General features: G+C 25.0%; 2 protein-coding genes across 3 annotated transcripts in view; one reads left to right on the top strand and one right to left on the bottom strand.

The window, feature by feature from the left end:
- Nucleotides 1–19,383, top strand: part of LOC132929428 (nucleolar complex protein 3 homolog) — a 181,398-nt gene that overhangs the window by 80,333 nt on the left and 81,682 nt on the right. The window lies entirely within an intron of this gene.
- The window catches only part of LOC132929426 (hemicentin-1-like), a 316,445-nt gene that overhangs the window by 267,203 nt on the left and 29,859 nt on the right, over nucleotides 1–19,383 (bottom strand). Inside the window, exon 1 of one of the 2 annotated variants that reach the window (XM_060994763.1) lies at nucleotides 13,667–13,687. The exons of the other annotated variant lie outside the window; for it this stretch is intronic. The gene's annotated coding sequence lies outside the window, so the exon portion shown is untranslated. Of the gene's footprint in view, nucleotides 1–13,666; nucleotides 13,688–19,383 lie in introns of those variants that run through there. 2 annotated transcript variants of the gene reach the window in all.

Below are 19,383 nucleotides of genomic sequence, written 5' to 3'. Positions count from 1 at the left end.
CATTCTATCATCGGGAACTCAAATTTTAATACATTTTTCTAAGCTTTTTTTCATTCAACTAATTATATTTTGTAGTTTATCTAAAAAATCACTAACAGACACGAATACATAACTTAACATCATAAAAACTATGTGAACGAGTAGGTAACAAATAATTAAATTTAAAAATAATTTTTGATTTTATTATATTTATACATTTTAAACGACTTGAAAACCGTTTCAAAAATATTTGAATAATTAGATTTTTTATTTTCCAAAATTATTATTAATTTATAATTAAGACTTTATATTTTATATAATGCTCTAACATATTAACATGTATAATCTTAAACGACCTTAAGTTCTTAAGTTTCCTCATCCTTTATATTTTAATTAGCAAGCCACAATAATTACATAATATTATTGGTTATACTTAAAATTAAACTATTAACTATCAACTGATAATTTTTAACATTTAAATGCGGCTGATTTATATAACAATATATTATGTAACATTTCTAATTCTAAAAATACTATTTCAATATTAATAAATCACTTAAATTAATTAAATAACCATGAGTATTATCAGTTATATTTAGTTATAACATCAATTGATATTCAAACTCTAACCTTGATTTAATTATAAACTCGAATATCACAAAAAGTACTTACGGGTACTTCTCAAAACAATATTATATTGCTCAATCAATGATATACCTATGTCGTATTCTAAGTATTTTGTTTAATTTAATGTCATAGAACATAAAATTTACAGGTCACGTAATTGTATTTTAATGGCATAAGAATTTATTTATTTATATGGACTATATTCATAACAAATAATGTTCTCAAAGTATATTAAAATGAAAATTATGAAAATAAAACGCTCATTTGGCCACGTAATATTATGAATAACATAAACGTTAGGTATTTGTTTTATTCACTAAATATTTCATATCATTAACAGTTAAAAAATACATTGTTGTCTTCGAATAAAATATTTACGCAAATTAACTTATCTACTAGTTAATTGTATTGATACAGGCGTCGTTGCATTTTAATTAATGTATTATCAATAAGTATCGTCCACTACCAATTATTATATGAAGATAAGTAAATTATAGGTTTCTCGCTTTTATCGAGATTGAATACTGCTATGATGTTCCCGAGAAGAAAATTCGGTTAAGCATAGGTACTTGCGCATAACAATGACATATTTTTATGAAATATAGAATGACTGGCATGTACTTGATAATGACAGAGGATATTACGGTTATTTCAACTAGACTTATAAACGTATATTCAATTACTGCAGAGTAGAATATTTCAAATGAGCAACATAAACTGATAAAGGAAACTAAGTCTTCATTAACCGATCGAATGTGTAAACCTAATAAAACAGAGTTAATGTGAGATAACCCAGATGCAGTTCCACTCTCGGATCACGAATTTCAAATAGATAATAGGCGAAGGTAATTATTGTGAAATTCAGCGACGTGCAACGACGCTTGGGATAAAATTATAAATATTGTTTTATTGTAAAACATACCGCATTCCACGAATCTATAATATGTCACACTCTGGTATATAAATTTATTGGCGTTAAACCAAAACAACATTAATAAGATTTCACAAAAATACTAAAGAATCATAAAAGTATTTTCTATATAGTTGTAAATTGATATTACCTAGCTATTTAACTATTTATGTAAATAAATTTAAATTAAAATTATGAAAAAAATTATTTAATGTAATATATTTTATGTATTGCAATCATAGGATTTCATAAAATGTTTTTAGTTTGATATGATATGTATATATTATATTTGAAAAAAAAATACAATATGAGGTGTTTTTTCTATTGTTTTCTAAACAACATAAGAACTATAACATTGGCTCGGGGTGGGGGACCTCCTCTCACCGAATGAAATAAAAATAGTGTAACCAAATAACTATAGTGTCAGCGAATATTATTATTTTTTAAAACGCCAATACCGCAACTCAATATAGACACTTTGTTTCTTCTTTCCCTCTCTCTCGCGTCAAACCAACTCACCATATTATTTTTCGTTGTATGTCGTTAGCGCGCACTTGTTTACCACCCTTCCGCGCTCCCTCTCTCTCGTCTACGACGACTACGGGACCGTCAAATCAAATCTACGCCTATCCATTTAATCTCTTGTTTTTCAAACAGTACAAACACACAGAGCCCATCCGGGATATCCTTGAAACGCCGCCCCATAACAGCCCCCCTCCTACCGGTCCTCGTCACCATAAATCCGCCACGAGCCAATCTCCTAGATTGTATAATAACAAGAGTATTTTGTATAGTATAATACTGCAGCATTGGCGGGCGAAGGTCGCGCGCGCAGTGTTCGTCGCCGTCGTTGTTATAGAGAACACGACGGTAACGGTTTTTCATCGTAATTCACGTCCATATACCGTTTGTTTTATACCTCCGCAGCACTTATAAAACCGAACAATTTTTATCCCCCCCCCCCCCACCTCTCGATCCCGACGCCTCACCGTCGACCGTCATCCAACCATATCTCCGCGTTTACATTTTAATAACAATAAAGGTTGTCGTCTGCTGGCGTGCACATTTTAATACGTTTAATGCGTGTCCCGGCGACGTTTTCCCGCGATTGTTAACGATAATGGAGCACTGAAAGCATTATTATGTATGTATACATTACCAGCGGAGGTGACAAGTTGGGGGAGGGGGGGTCGTGATGTTAGGGGCGGTCGTGGGTCCCCGGGATCGAATTTGTCAACTGCCAAAGGCAAAACATTCGATTTACGTATTTACGACCGACACGGTAATGGGACGCTACCGACGCGTTATTGTCGTCGCTGTCGTCACCGCGATCAACAGCTGTAGTTCGCGTATACATGGCCGACGCGCGCGTGTGTTTTTCGGTGTTGTCTAGTACACGACAAGGTTAGGTAACGACGGTACCTATATACTACAGATTGTGTCTGACGGCAAAAACATTATACCGCCAAAACGTTCGCAATACAATGTCATAATTTTACTGATATATTACAGATAGATCGTTCGAAACTTACTGCGATGGTGATTTTTTCCCACTGTGGTATTATATTATGTACTGTTATACAATAGTACCTAATGTTTCGTATTGTCTTAATAATATTTACAGAATTGTTCGTATTGAATCTTCGATAATATACAATATATTATATATATATAATGTATTTATAGTACCAATAATATTTAACATAGCTTTTGTAGTTTTGTAACTACTATCATTTGCAGATAAATAAAAAACAGTTGAAAATTGAAAATTGAATGTATCATATCGCTACTTCTTTACCAATATTGTCTTCAGTTGCCTCGATATATTTTCTCTGTAAAGCTCTCAACTAGTAACGATAAAAACACAATATCAATTTATTAGTTTACTAGATATGTCTAACGTATTTTTGCGAACACTAAGTTATTTAACGAACTAAGTGATTTCCCGTTTGTCAACATGTTGACAATAACTTTCGTTACGCCAAATACAATTTATAGTCGTACTTAGTATAAAGGCTCTTAAGACGCTCATAATCGGATTGAACCTGATAAATTGGCTTTAAACTTAACGATAAGAAAGTGAATTCGGGTATTATAAATCGACGATTTTTTTTCAGAAAGAAATCACAATATATTAGTTATGAGTTTTACTTAATTGTTTCTTTTTGTGTATTTTAAATATTATACTTTATTCATTGTTTTATCTACAATCGTAATCCATAATATACACTATTTTTTTACAAAATTCAATTCAAAAAACATATGAACGAATGTATGATAAAATACCTATAAGTATATTAAGTCTTGAATAAGAATTAGTTTTACCTTACAATAATTTTTAAAACCTATGAATAATTGTTTATAAATGTTAATATATTAGCAGGTACTTACCCGGCTAAAAATAAAATGTTAGCTATTTTTTATATCTTAATTATTAAACACACATAATGGTTAATAGATTAAGCATTTAATTGCATAGTGTATACTATAGGCAAACCATAACCTAACTATTGTTTGTATTAAATATTATGTATATTCATAAAACTGATATTGAAATAGTATTTACTGTGTTTAACAATGTGTACAATACCAAATCCCGGAACAATGAATACTATTTGTATGAATACAACTTGAAAAACACTTTCGTTTTTAATTAGTAACAAACACTTCAGAACATAAGTATTTAAACAAAAAAAAAACATTTTTAAATATAAAAATCTTAGAAGTAAACTTCATGAGACATTATTGTTTTACATTTCTAAAACTTTCCGTCAAAATTAAAACCATTTGCTAAAATAATTAAATAATCAATAATTTCGTATAGGAATCATATAAAATAATAAAAAAAGTTAAATTTAAGTTGATTTTATGATAACCAATTTATTTTTCGTTATATCGTGCCTTTCTTTTTTAAATTATCTACCTTATTTTTTATAAAATAATTATAACACAATATATCATTGAACATCTATTACGATCTACCAGACTATTACGTTTCTTTTGTATTATTTTTAGTAACATAACTTGGGTTAATGCAAATAATATTAATATCATCGTAACAACACAAGTTATGCTTATATAAATAATAAATAAATATTGCATCTAAAAAAATTCAATTTAGCCAATTGTCACTGCTCTGTTGTAAATTATTTTTTTAACATAACAAAACCCAATAAAAAATTAGTGTTCTACAAAAAATATGTGCATATTATCTGCTTTAACATTTATAATTTAATTGATAACCTCTGATACCTTTACAAATAGGCCTAAACATATAGAATTTTTACTCCTGTCTCTTATTTTGTATAGATTAAATAAATGCAATGAACGAACTGAAAGTACCAAGAAATATATTATTACTGAATTTATGAGGATATTATTCATTTCGTTTTTTCTTCTTTGAATTTTTTTTTTCTAATTCGCTCCAGCAGATCCACGCAATACCTTTTGTTTGATTTTATAAGACACGAATACTCATCTATACTTTAAACAAAACTTCGAAGACTTTAATTCAGACAATTTATATTTTTATAAAAGGTTCTGAGCTACCTGGTGTAGTGATGTGGAAATAACATGAGCAGGTAATATTCTATCAACGAAGAACTGTAATCGGAATTTCCCTTCCGGCAACCAACCTTCCCAACGCTCTATGATACCCTCCTTTAATTCCAACGATCCACTGACGTAATATGAAACCGGAATTTTGGATTTCATTTCTTATCTAATTTATATAACTTGTTCAAAAATTCCATGTACTATTCAAATATTGTTTTTCCAGCTTCATTCTTAGCATAAAATCTAGGAAAGTTGTCATTCAATTTTCTTTAAATACAATCAAATGGTCAGAAAAGTTTTATTGTTACATAAACTTTCTTTTGCCCAGTAAAAAAAAAAAATAAACAAATATTGAAATTATCCACTGGATTGATATAACTTGAACAAAGTTCAAAACAAACTTCTGACATTCGACCTTTTTCCTTATAACCTAAACCACAATAGTAGATAAACAACCATCTATCGGACGAAACATAACATACATTTTTGTTTTATAATATGCATTATTATATAATCATTTATATTTATTAATATTATATTATAAATTATAATATTATATTACTTATTCTAATTTTTGAATATTAGCAATGATATTCAAACATTTTGTCAAATTTTTGTCAACTTCATACTGAGCTAGAGTCGAGATTTTAAACATATTTTTACAATAAATATAGAATCAATTTAATATATAATTATTTAGTACATAATATAATATATATATACCTTAGATTAGATAATCAGGTGGATAGAAATAATCTGACCGCAAACGGCACAAAAAAGGTGCCGACCGCAAATGTCCCGACCGCATCGGTGCCGACACCTATTAGTTCATATATTAAATCATAAATTATATAATAATTATACATTTTAATCATGAATTAATTCTCAAAAATTTAGTTATTTTAATCCACATATATATTTCTAAAAATATCAATACCTAATAGAAAATAGTATTTTAAAATCTACTTTAAGTGCTTACAAATATCTACAATAATTATTTCGGATAAAAACAAAACACCTTGTAGACCCCTTCAATTTTTAATCTATACCACAAATTTAATAAAAAAAAAAACAAAAAACAAAAAACAAACTCTCTAACAGCTTGTAATAGATAATATATATACAACACGTTTCTTCTTATTTTTTTAAAAAAATATAACGAAATGCAAAAAAAAAAAGTTCATTGAGTAAAGGAATAAAAATCCATCATAAAACTTTAATAAAATGTACCTTCTGCGTATCTGTAAAAATGTGAAATTTTCTTTATTAAATAATTTTTGTTGAAAAAAAAAATAAGTAAAGAAGCCAAGTCCGGTTATTATGGTAATTTAATGAAACGTGGCCAAAAAATAATATTAAATGAATCACTTAATACAGCGAATACAACGTGTTTTGATGCTATTTCAGAGGTATCTCATAAGCCAAAATAATAAAACATCTATCATCATTTTTAGCACCATAGTAGATATTTATTGAAAATGATTATGTCAAAAGATAAATTATAAAAGATAAACAATATTTAGCTTAAAATATAAAAATTTGAAGACGTATAGTTTGTATAAATGAATAAGTAAACGATGAGAAACTTCGTGTTACATTTTTAATTTTTAGTATTCTTCATTTCGTATTGTCAACATTGTTATTAAAACTACATTAATTACATTATTATAACATATTAGTATTATTGGCAAGTATTACATTAAGTATGAAAAATAAGTAGAACAAATTTAAGACTGTATAATTAAAATTATACTTGTACATTAAGATATGGTTGTTGATACATTCATGTGTAATGCATTGATTATAAATACTAATATGACATAAAGAACAATAATAATGATAGAAACAATAATACATTTATACTCTGTAAATTGTATAAAGAATATTCTATGAATTTCGATATCGGCTCATTTTCTAACACTATTTTAATTTAATATTAATTAATCATTTTTAATACTACCAGAAGTTAAAATAGAAATTATTACATGATCATATTTATGATATGGTTTATATTTATTTATAATTTTAAACGTTCAAATAAACGTCAATTAGGTAACCACTCTCCGCTGTACAGTTAATGGTAGGTAACAAACATACGTAGTCATTGAGTAAACACTATATATCGAATATTATGTTAAATTTGTATTAACTATGAACTATTCAATGAATGAAGTTAATTCTGAGTGAAGACGGCCAACTTTTTGGTTACCAAGGTAAAAAGTATTAATTAATGGGATTTTCAATTATTATCTAAAAATACTTGCTAGATTCAATTTGCTATAAAAAACGCTTCCTCAAATTCAATGATCAGAGCATTTTTCTACTAAAAAAAAGCTTTTGAATTTCAGACATAAAAACCACACATCATTGAACAATAATTCATTTTTTACTTCGCTCAGAATCTAAAATTGAAATGTAAAATTTCGTTTTTTTTATTACAAGTATATTAACAATAAAAATAATATTCATCTTATTATTGCCATAATTTATCAAAAAAATTATTAAAAATATACATTTTTATTAAGTTAGTATATTTCATAATTAACAAATTAAATATTTGCTTAATTAGTTCTAATTTTAAACCTGAGTAATTTTCCAATAACAAAATGGTTTAAGATTTTTAGTTATCATATTATGATTATATTCATGTTGTTTAAATAATGTTTTTATTAATATACAAATACAATGAATAACTATAAGTAATAAGTATATCTAATGTACCATAAATAATAATTGATAATGTATTATATTAATGTCATATAGACATTTTAAACAACAACAAATATCTTAAAAATATAGTACTGATTAAATCAAATAAAAATAAAATCAATAAGGAACTTGATATCTTATATTATAAATAAGTTTTATGGTTTGTAAACAATATTGTTTTATCTAATAGTATAAATGTTCAAACTGTTTGCCGTTAACTACCAAACAATGAACAATAAGTGGATGAAGAAACCCCATTATTGTATTTTCAATGCTTTGAGGTGGAACTGTATTTATCGTAGTATTGTACAACTGCCATAATTCCGAAATTATGTTAGAACAAAATAAAATGTCTCGACATCACTTCACCTTATAATATTATGGTTCAATTACAAAAAATATTAAAATTCTTCGATATTAAAATATTATAAAATAAAATATGCCATCAGAGTTTATTTAGTTTTTAAATTTAAATGTATACAAACTGTATACATTTTATGTATAATACCTATATAATCTGTCTTTATTTTTTGATAACATATGTAACAAAATTTGTGTTAAGTGTCAGACGCCAAAAAAAGTTTTTTTTGTTTTAAATAATTTTAAAACTATTAACATTTTTTGCGTTATAAATCTAAAACCGAAACAAATTAATAAAATATTTAAGTTATTTCGGAATTACAAGCTTCAATAGATTATATCTTTATAACAGCTTTTAAAAACAATTCAATGTTGTTTTAAATATTTTTTAGTTTATGAAAATTCAAAGTTTGTAGGTTAAACTTTTTCAATAAAAATAAAATAATATACATTTTATTATACTTGCATAAAGTGACCAAACAGCTAACAGAATACCTAACAGCTGTTAAGAGAAGTTTAAATGTCAAATATAAAATCCTTAGTACAACAAAAATATAAAAACCCAATAATTTTACGTTGGAATTTATTGTCATGTAGAATTTCTATAAAAAAATATTTACATTGCCATAAAATTATTAAAATGTTGAAACATGATAATATAAATATGACACATTTTAAAGTTATGCGTGGAGATAAAATTAAAAAAATTGTTTAACAAATAATGCACACCGGTCAAAAGTTATAATATCAAGATTAATGATACGACAATCTTAAACAAAATCTTTCTGACTGTTTACTATCACAGTACAACAATTCAACTAAAAAATTCAAAACATTTTCAAACAATTGCATCACACTTTTCCAATATTTTATTACTCGTTTATAAAAAAAAACGACGTCTTTAACGAGCTGGTAATTTACGGTACATGCATAACAATTTTAAATTAAAACAATTTAATTCACCAGACAGTATCAGCGTTGTTTACTTTAATATTGATTTTAACATCCTGTGATGGAAAAAAAACAGCCATCGTTATACTGACTTACACTTTATAGTTGTTGTTCATTGTATAAACATTTAAGTTGTAGAGTTTCAGTCTGTGGACGTTTAGTAATATTTATAATACATTATTTTATATAAAGTGAAGCGATTCGGGCGCGCGACTGGGTTATTTATGGGCAGGGTCTTCTTGTTAGAGGTTATTTCATATTTGCCGTCGACCGGCAATGTTGGTGGTCGATGGTCACAACGACCCGCTCTGCCTGTTTATTTATACGCACCACGGCGCAACGGGATAAAAGTCACGCAAACGCTTCAAAACCGCAAATAAATATCTCCTTTACCATATCTTTCTTAATCGTAACAATCGATATTAATTAACCGTTTTAATTTCGTAGGTTTGTAGCACACGAATTCGTTATTAATATGCCAGTGTCGGTAAATAATTTTGATCGGTTTGTATTTTGGATATCAAATATAAATTTATTATTAAGATTTAGTAAATATTATATTCGTAGATATATAAAACTAACATGTCATATGTATTATCAAAATCAATGATTAGTGATTCTTTTAAAATAATGATTAATACTATATTCACTATCTAAGATTTCCAGCTATTCTGAATTAGTTATATGCAATCCGTTTCTGTTTCTTTACTAAACTTATTTTTAATTTTAAGCATTGTCTTTAATTTAAATTGTAGTTATGAATTATCTTGTATCTCGATAAAATGTTATATTTTTATTTGACTATAATAATCGTAGATATTGAACCTTTATACATATTATACACCTTTATACACCTAGTACAAATTATAAAAAAAACAAAGAAATTAGGTAATTTTCCTTCTTCTAAACGTTTGAAATACCCTTTTACTTTATAGCTGATAAAAAAAAGATTATATCACTAGCAAATTAAATGGTCTTATTAGTAAAAATTTATTTAAAAAAAATATATATTTTAATAATATTAAAACCCAAAATATAATTAAATCAAATAAGATTTTTTAATTGCATGTATCAAAAATCCAATAACTGTATAACGTTTAAACTTCTAAAGTAATTTGATTTTTTTGTCATTTTAATTCCTCCTATGCACACATAATTTTTTTTTATCTATTATGAAGCAACTTGAAAAATTTACTTAAATATATGTAAATAAAACATGACATTATGCTTGTACCTATAAAATATAATATACAGAATATATCGTAATTTATTTGCTCAGTTTAATTTAAAATAATAATTGTTAAATTAAATGTTAGTTTAAAGTGTGATATATTTCACACATCATTTCAATATATTATGTATGTATAAAAATCCAAGATTGAACATAAATAAACTAATTACAAGCAAAATTAAAAATATATCACATTTTACTTTCAGAATAAGTAAATTTACTGATCCAGAGGATGATATATTTCAATATGAAAAAGAAAAATTTACTATATTACGTTTAAAATTAAAAACAATATACTGATTCGTCATACAGCGTACCTATTGGCTCTAACTATACAATAACAATTTATAGATATTTAATTAGATAGTAAAATTGTTTCATATTACTATGGATTGAACAACACTTAAACGAATTACGTGAATGGTAACATTTGCACGTACCATCCCCGCTGTAGGTCATCGAACAAATTATAAACACAATTTAACATTGATGTTTGATTGAAATTTACCTACAAGCCACGACTATGCCGTGTTCTGCATGCGGGAGAGCCATTTCCAACATTATCCCTTCAATAACGATTTTATCTACATTATAACAATATCGTCGAAATCTACATACAACCCAAATGAGAGTATTCATTAAATATCCCCTCACTCCTGTACCGCTTTTAATCCAGTTTGTTATTGTACCTAACAGACATGCGGGTACAGTATTTATTTTGGACCCGCTGAATATGCAAATGATACATCCGAAAATGGACATTAATATGGTACACGCGAAATGTAACTGGTGTATTGGCGAAAGGTATGCAATACAGGATACTATAACGCCATCATCATTTCTCTCTCACCCCGTTACATAATGTTAATTTTCACCACCGTACAGCCACCTATATTGATTCTCAAAAGCTTCCTTCAAATACCTCGTGAGAGGGCAAATAAACCTACCATCCAACATTGGTACAAAAATTACATTCATATAACAACAATATTAATAGTTATTCAATACATAAATAATTTTGATATAGCATATCATTGATAATTACGTAGGTTATGAGATTTTTACAAAATACGGCTACCTATCATAAATCATTGAACAACTAATATTTTTGTTTTTATATGGCTATTTATTTATATCAAATTACTGTTTTGAATGTATATATAAATTTAAACATTAGTTAACATAAACTATGTATTATACTGTATATTAGGTATTTTATGAAAATAAAAATAAAATTGTATTCACAATTATTATGATTTTGACGTTAATATTGTATTTACCTCAAAATAAAACTAACTACCTACTAATAATATTATCTTGAAAATAATATGTATACAATATTAAGAAATACTAAGATGATTCGTACAATTTTTATGAAGTATCAAAAATTTTTAAATAACATAGAATTATTATGATGAGAAAACTTAATCTTATGTGTTAAGTATAATTGTTAGTTATAAATTTATAATTAATCTATCTTTTCCTAATTAAAATAATGTTACCATAGTATGATTATAGTTTTTATTGTCGACACGAATGTAGCAGATTTGCCTACATAAAGCGCCGTCTTGTAATTTAAACAAACCTATATTATAAATTACAAAACATAAGTCCGCCTTTCTCCTACTAAGAATTCTTACGAATAAAAGAATGATTTAAATTTATATTTTTTTATTATATTCATGAGAATTTTCTTCATTATTAATATCAAACGCTTTATGATAATATTAACATGCTTTGTATAACATTTTAACTATGTATTCATAATTTAATTGGAACAAACAATATCAGTATTTTTAAAACGTAAGAATATTTTCTGTGGAGTCTTCTGTTTTATATCTTTTGCACACTTACCGCATTAAGGTATTATTCATGTTATGTCTATTAATATACGTTTGACAGTGCTTGCACTATGGTACTATTTTTTACAAAAAAAGGCGATTTATAATACCTAGTGGCATAATAGCTTAGAGTCGTATTATTATTATTCTCTAGTATAATATAGATCGTTGCAGCACCGTTATTTTATAAAAATATAATTTATATATGCCTATTAATTTTTCTCATTTTTGAGGTAGCATATTATTTTTATTTATTTGTGTACCTATTAGTTATATACTGATGAACGTTGTAATGTAATTTGTGTAAATTTTGTTTAATTGATCCTAATAAAAATTTAATTTACTATTTTAAATTAAATGCATATTCAATACGCATCAATATTTGTTTCGTGTTCATGTAACACGTTATATTGTATTGTATTATATTATATTACAAATACATAAAAAATACTTTATGGAATTTATATAGTTTATCATCCATCAGAGCTTTATCTAAAAATAATTTGAATTAACCTTCTAAATAATGTATGCCTTAAATTTAAATATTTAAAGTTTAATATAGCTTTATATTCAAAATAAATTATTCTATATTGAAACCTAAATTGAATTTAAATTGAATTGGCATATTAGTGAAATTAATAATACCTTAGTAAAAAAATAGTATATGATCTATATATTTTTTTTAAATCTTAACCATTTTATGAGTACTGCTAAATATTTTTGAATATCTAGTAATATGCAGATATAGTACAGATTGTTATAATTTTATTAAACTAAAACGAAAAATCCACAAAGGAAATCATTTCATCGTGGAGTTTAAAGTTTTTGTTAACAATGAAAACATTTTGTGCTACAAAGAAATAAAAAAAGAAAATTCCAAACTTTTGTTCATTTTTTTTCTTACCATTATTAAAATCAGATTCTTTTCATTTGTTGATAAAAATATGTTATCCAAAAATAATATACTCATGACCCATGTTTATATAATATAGAGTGTACCTCAAAATAATAAACAATACTAATACAAAAGAAGTGAGTAACTAAAACTCAAATCTACTAACCAGGCTAAATAAAAAAATTCTTGTAAGATAATATTTCTATATTTAGGAATATTAATTAAGTTAATTTAGAAAAAAAATTGAATGAAATAATATAAATTTGTGAGTATTAGTAAATTTCATCTTTTAAAACTAAAATTATTTTAGTTTGGACACATTTAAAATTTCACAAAATTAGTTATTTGCAATTTAAAAATATACCAGTTTTATAAACAATATAACCTACTACCTACTTATATCTTGGTTATAATTTGTCTGTGACTTTCTCTGTTAATAGTGTGAAAAGTACCTACTTAAGATTTACAGATTAACTATGTTAATAATAAGAATAACTATTATTCTAACAAATAAATACACTGAAAATAATTGTTTTAGATGGACTATATATAATAATGATACAATATTCTCTAACTTTGATAAGTAAATAAATAATTTTAAAACTTACCCTATTCATTTAGACTTTATAACAATTGATCAATTACAGTAAATTACTACTGAATTGAGATCTTCTAAATGACAACTTACCTATAAAATAAATAAAATAATCAGTTACACAATAAATTGATAAATAATAAAAGATTATGATATTATAATAATTTTAGTAAATCGTTAATACTATTTTTTATTTAAAACCAAACATGTACAATTTAAATAACGTTTCTTTTATGTAGATATACAATATCTACAATAATTAGATATTGTACATCTACAAATATATAAATTAAATGCTGTTTGTTGATAACTTAATAACAAATGGGCCAATTGGGCTCATTATTTTCAATGTTCATAATAGCTCAAATAAGATTTTTATAAAAAGAAAAATTGGTACGTCAAATATTTGATACAGTATTATTATACTTGTTTAGACAAAACAACGTTTACCGGTCCAGCTAAGTTAAATATACATATTATATTGTGCATAATAATTAAGTGTTCATTACCTATAATGTATGAACGTTCTCTACATGCAATTTTTGTTGCACAACTCTAATACAAATTATTGACATCGTAATAAAATATGTAACTACGAGAATAAAATGATGGACAGGATGCAGAAACTAGAGATTTTCTTTAGTTTATTCATCTTCTTTGTTTGCATCAACACAAGAGAGTAGTGAGCCGTGATAACAAATATAAATATAAATGCAAGTATAATCGTAAAATATATATATACTCTGATCAGTACTTGACAGAAAAAAAATACAAATAAAAAACATTATTATAAAACCAATCTGACATTCCTTGCTTGGGATCTAAACCCGTTCTTTTATACCTCGTGATTTAACCGTATAAAAACTACAAATATATGTACTTAAAAAAAGTCTTATAATGTTATAAAAAACTTAAGTTTTATTAAATAGGCATCTGGGTGGTTTACAGTGCCAACCACTACGATAAAGATGTAACTCATACAAAATGATTATAACATCTAACGCTACTTCTATGAATAGAAAGTAGTCATATAAACTACAGGTTTATTATTCATAAGGACTGTTTACTACTCTATGGACAATGTTAATTGTTTTTTGGTCATTTTGCATAATAATAATCGTGTATATTTATGTCAGAAATAAATGAATATTCACAAATTTCAAATTTGTTAAATATATTGATGAAGGATTAAATCACAAATCGAGTTCTATTATTATACTACTAAATACTTATAGGTTTGCTTAATAATTTATTTACCATAATATCTTATACTATCAAGAAATAATCATAGTAAAGTGATATGTGTCAGATTCTTCAGACTGCTGTTTAAAGTTTATTAAAGTTTAAATAGGATTAAGATTTAAGCATATTAGGTGAACATTACATTCTTTAACAATTTAAAAACCAATAGATCAAAATTATTTAGACAATTTAACTCAACATCAACAAATTACTTATATGAATAAGAATAATAATAAAATGATTTAGTTCTAATTATTTTATATTAGATACGTTTTAAAAATATAGAATCATTAATTATACGTTTATTAGAAAAGTAATCACACAATTAAATAATTTTTCCAATATTTACCTCGTGAAATTGACTATATTATTTTTGTATAATTAAGTACTAAGTTTTTAAATTAAAAATAGTTATCATTTATTTATCACTGCATAAAATCCAATAATTAAATTTAAATATATGATTACACTATACATTTAATAAAATAACTTTTTACCGTAACAAATAGTAAATATGATAACCATGCATATAATAATATTTTAATATACAACCTATATCCATTTCAAAAAAAAAATCGATAAAAATCATTAATTTATAATTATAGTGATGAAATATTGAACAATTTTTAAAACATATTACATTCTATTAAGGTTATCTTCGATAAATATTAAGCATCATAAAGAAATAAAAAATGTTGAAGTGTGAAGAGTATATTATACAATATCAATCTTTTGAGATACACTCCGCTTTACCTGTCACGCTTAATGAAAATAACCTCTACGAAAAAACCATTTAATCACTCGTGGTACATTATGAAACGATTTTGTTCAAAAATTCTTAAGGACCTCGTGTGATATATTTACCTTGAAATAAGTCAAAATAGAGTGACTTTTCATCTCATTTTTAACTGAATCTATTAATTTTTCTCTATGAGTACGGTATATATATTTTTAATTGTACTACTTTTTTATTTAACCAATTTATTTTTATTTATCTTTTTTTTAAAACAAGACTTATTTTAGATCAATAATTAATAGAACAATAATATTTTAAAATAATTTAACAATTTAACATAGACACATTTTATTTATAATTAATTATACATTTTAAAAAATCTTTTGGTTACGTCATTAGATATTACACATAAATATATTATATCACATATTAATATTAAAATAAAACTATCTTACATTATGTAAAAAATAAACCCAAAATGTTTATGATTTATTTTTATATCGAGTGTAACTTTTGCTGTAAATAATTAAAAACACGAAACATGATGGTTAACCATAAAAGTGTTCCATACGTGCCTGACTTCTTCTAGATTAAAATATATAAGATTTTCAAAAATTGTTTCAAAAACCTTAAAACGTTATATTAAATTAATTAAAATGTATTTAATTATACCTATATAATATAATAATCATAATAATTAAAAAATCTCAAAATTAGTAACTATTAAATCGTTTTATAAAGTTTAAATTTTTAAATTCTTTAATTTTGTTTTTTTTAATTGTATAACTGTTATAATATATTAAGATATATAACTTACAGTATAAAAAATTGACATCTTAGTACAACGAAAATATTAAATTATTAAATTATTAATTAATTTAAGAAATGTTAAAATAACTAAAAACATTTTGTTATTATTATTATTATTCGCAACTACATTTTAAAAACTTCTATAACACTATACATACTAGTAAACTAAGCTTAACTAAAATTCGTTTTCTGAATACCTTAAAATCTAAAATAATTATACAATATGTTGTTAGTACTCTGAAAATAAATAAGCGAATATGGGTGCATTGTACCTATTCAACTATTTTGAAGTTAACTTATTCGTTTTGTCCATACCCATTTATTTTGAACCAAGACACGTCATATCAAAACATTGAACGTGGTTCTACGGCCGATGACCGATCACCCTATAACCTCCTCCCTTTCCTACATCTATCATCGGTTTCATGAACAATCACATAAAAGAAGTTAGGCGTAGAAAAAATTGCAAAACCTTTTTTGAAAGCATTATGCCTTTGGGGGTGTCGTTTATCACTAGTAATAAGGTGTTTTCTCAGAAAACATAATAACGTTAATACGGATAGACTTGGTTAAAAAAAACCTAAAACTAAAACAGAAAGAAACACTACTACGTTTTAGGACCGTTTTATTATCGCTTCTGTGGAATAAAAAGTATAAAGTTTCCAAGGGTGGAAGCTTTATTGTGAGAGCTTAAAACGATACATATGACATACAGCGAGATCTTTGTCTAAGAGTAAGAATCCTAAAATAAATCGGAACGTGTGTTGCATTTGGATGATTCAGCATTACACGTAAAAATGTGTTCATGAACAGGAGAAAAGTGGTAATCCTATTTTGAATACTTTGGTAGTAAAATTAATTAATTAATTAATTAATATTTGGGATAATAATTATATTTTTACTTAAAAAAATCAATATACCTATTAACATTATTTTATTATTTACAACCGGACATAATTAATAACTAGAAATAAATAAATAACTTAAAAATATTTATACAAATTTTTAATCAATAAACATTTTATAGCAATATTATATATTAATAAATATTATAAAAAATATATAAAATGATTTTTGAACCAACGTTATTTTTAAAATATCGCCGTTCTATATTTAATTTCTTTTCCGTTTCAGTGATTCGATGGACCCGTTCAAATTCAACCAATACCCACCTTTCACTATGTCTTATATTCAGCCAAGAAATCCTTAACTCTATTTTATTCTCTACCAAATCTAAAATGGCCCTATTAGATACAGTTTAACTGCTATAATAGTATAATCCATATATATATACGGCTATACATACTTTCTTATTGTATAGCATTCCATTATTTATTTATACATATATATATATATTTAAGGGGAAAATGAGAAATAGGCAAACGGAATCTTTCATGAAGATATTACGGTTGGCCGACTTAGCATTGGACGGTATCATTGTCATTTGTGATCATGCCAGAATTCTAACACCGTGTACATTTAGCAAATAAACATGCCGCCCACTACTGGAACAGAAAACTTTCAAAAATAATAATTCATAACATTAAAATTTTGATTTTAAAAAAATAACTAAATATAAGTTTAAATTATAGTAAAATAGGTATTCAAGATTTGACAGTAAACAAATCAATAATATTCAAAAATTTTATTTCTGAAAAACTTTCTAGTAATTTTACATCTAAAAATTCTATATTTTATCGACAACATTCTACAATAATAAAACTGAAATAAACTTATTTTAAGTCATATTTTATCGTGTTAAAATATTGTGTATTCAAATCATTATAATAGCCTCTCTATATGAAATTAATACTCAAATTTAAAATAATGTTTTTGTACATAAAAACATCAATGAATACGGTTATTGAAAATTGATCAAATAAAAATACCACATTAAACAATTTATTACAAATACTTGGCTGCATAAATGTTTGAAAAAAAATAATGCTATGTGTACTTCTATCAGATAAACGTTTTGAAAAACAACAAAAAGAATGAAACGTATTCAACTTTAGTAACGAATCAACTATACGGTTTTTCGTGTTTCAACTGAAGAATAAAGAAAAAAGAACACACGGTAGGAATAAAAGATATATTTGTCTGTTTCAATTGTTCAAACAAGTACCGTGTGCGTTTTTATTTTTTTCATTTTTTTCTGCGTTTTATTCTTCGTTTTACTTTTATTGCCTAACCTTAAAGTGGTATAATCCAAAACTAATGTTGGATATATTATAAACTTTATAACTGTTGCGCGATAACGGTTTGCAGTGAATTATTAATTTTAATATTATTCATCAAAAAATTTCAAACTATATAAATAACTTGATAGAACTTTACTGAAATTCAAAAATGTATTTATTTACAAATGTTATTTACAATATTAATTATTACTACTTATAATAATTGTATTTTTGATGCTATTGCTATAATTATGTTTATTACTGTTATTACCAAGGTTATTAACAATTCTAAGACTAATATAATATTTTTATTTTCTTTAATAACAATTCATGTAGATGTAATAATATCCAATTTACGCAATTCAACATTTGATTTATAAATTTATAATGTTAATATTTTTTTTTTTTTTTGTTTTTACATATACAATGTAAACAATATAAATTAATGTAACACTAATAACCAAGCTGTCACAGGAGATATAATCAATAAAAAAAATAAAAAATATAAATATAGGAATATAATATAAATCATGTTTATTATTTGAATTGACTAATAATATTCAATTAAATATATATGTATATATAATATTATGATTTTTGAACACTGATTTCCTATTCATAAAATATATTTTGTACAAAATATCTCATTTATTTCATATATATTTTTAAAATTTTTAATGCTAATAAAAATAAGGTTTCATGGTTAGTCTACTAACGTCAATTCTATTTTTCGTTAAGTTTAATTATCTGTGTATATTAAAA

Source organism: Rhopalosiphum padi, chromosome 4 (genome assembly GCF_020882245.1).
Source record: "Rhopalosiphum padi isolate XX-2018 chromosome 4, ASM2088224v1, whole genome shotgun sequence".
In the NCBI taxonomy this organism is placed as follows: domain Eukaryota; kingdom Metazoa; phylum Arthropoda; class Insecta; order Hemiptera; family Aphididae; genus Rhopalosiphum; species Rhopalosiphum padi.
Note: the sequence above shows the minus strand (reverse complement) of the source record. Positions and strands in the feature narration are given on the sequence as shown.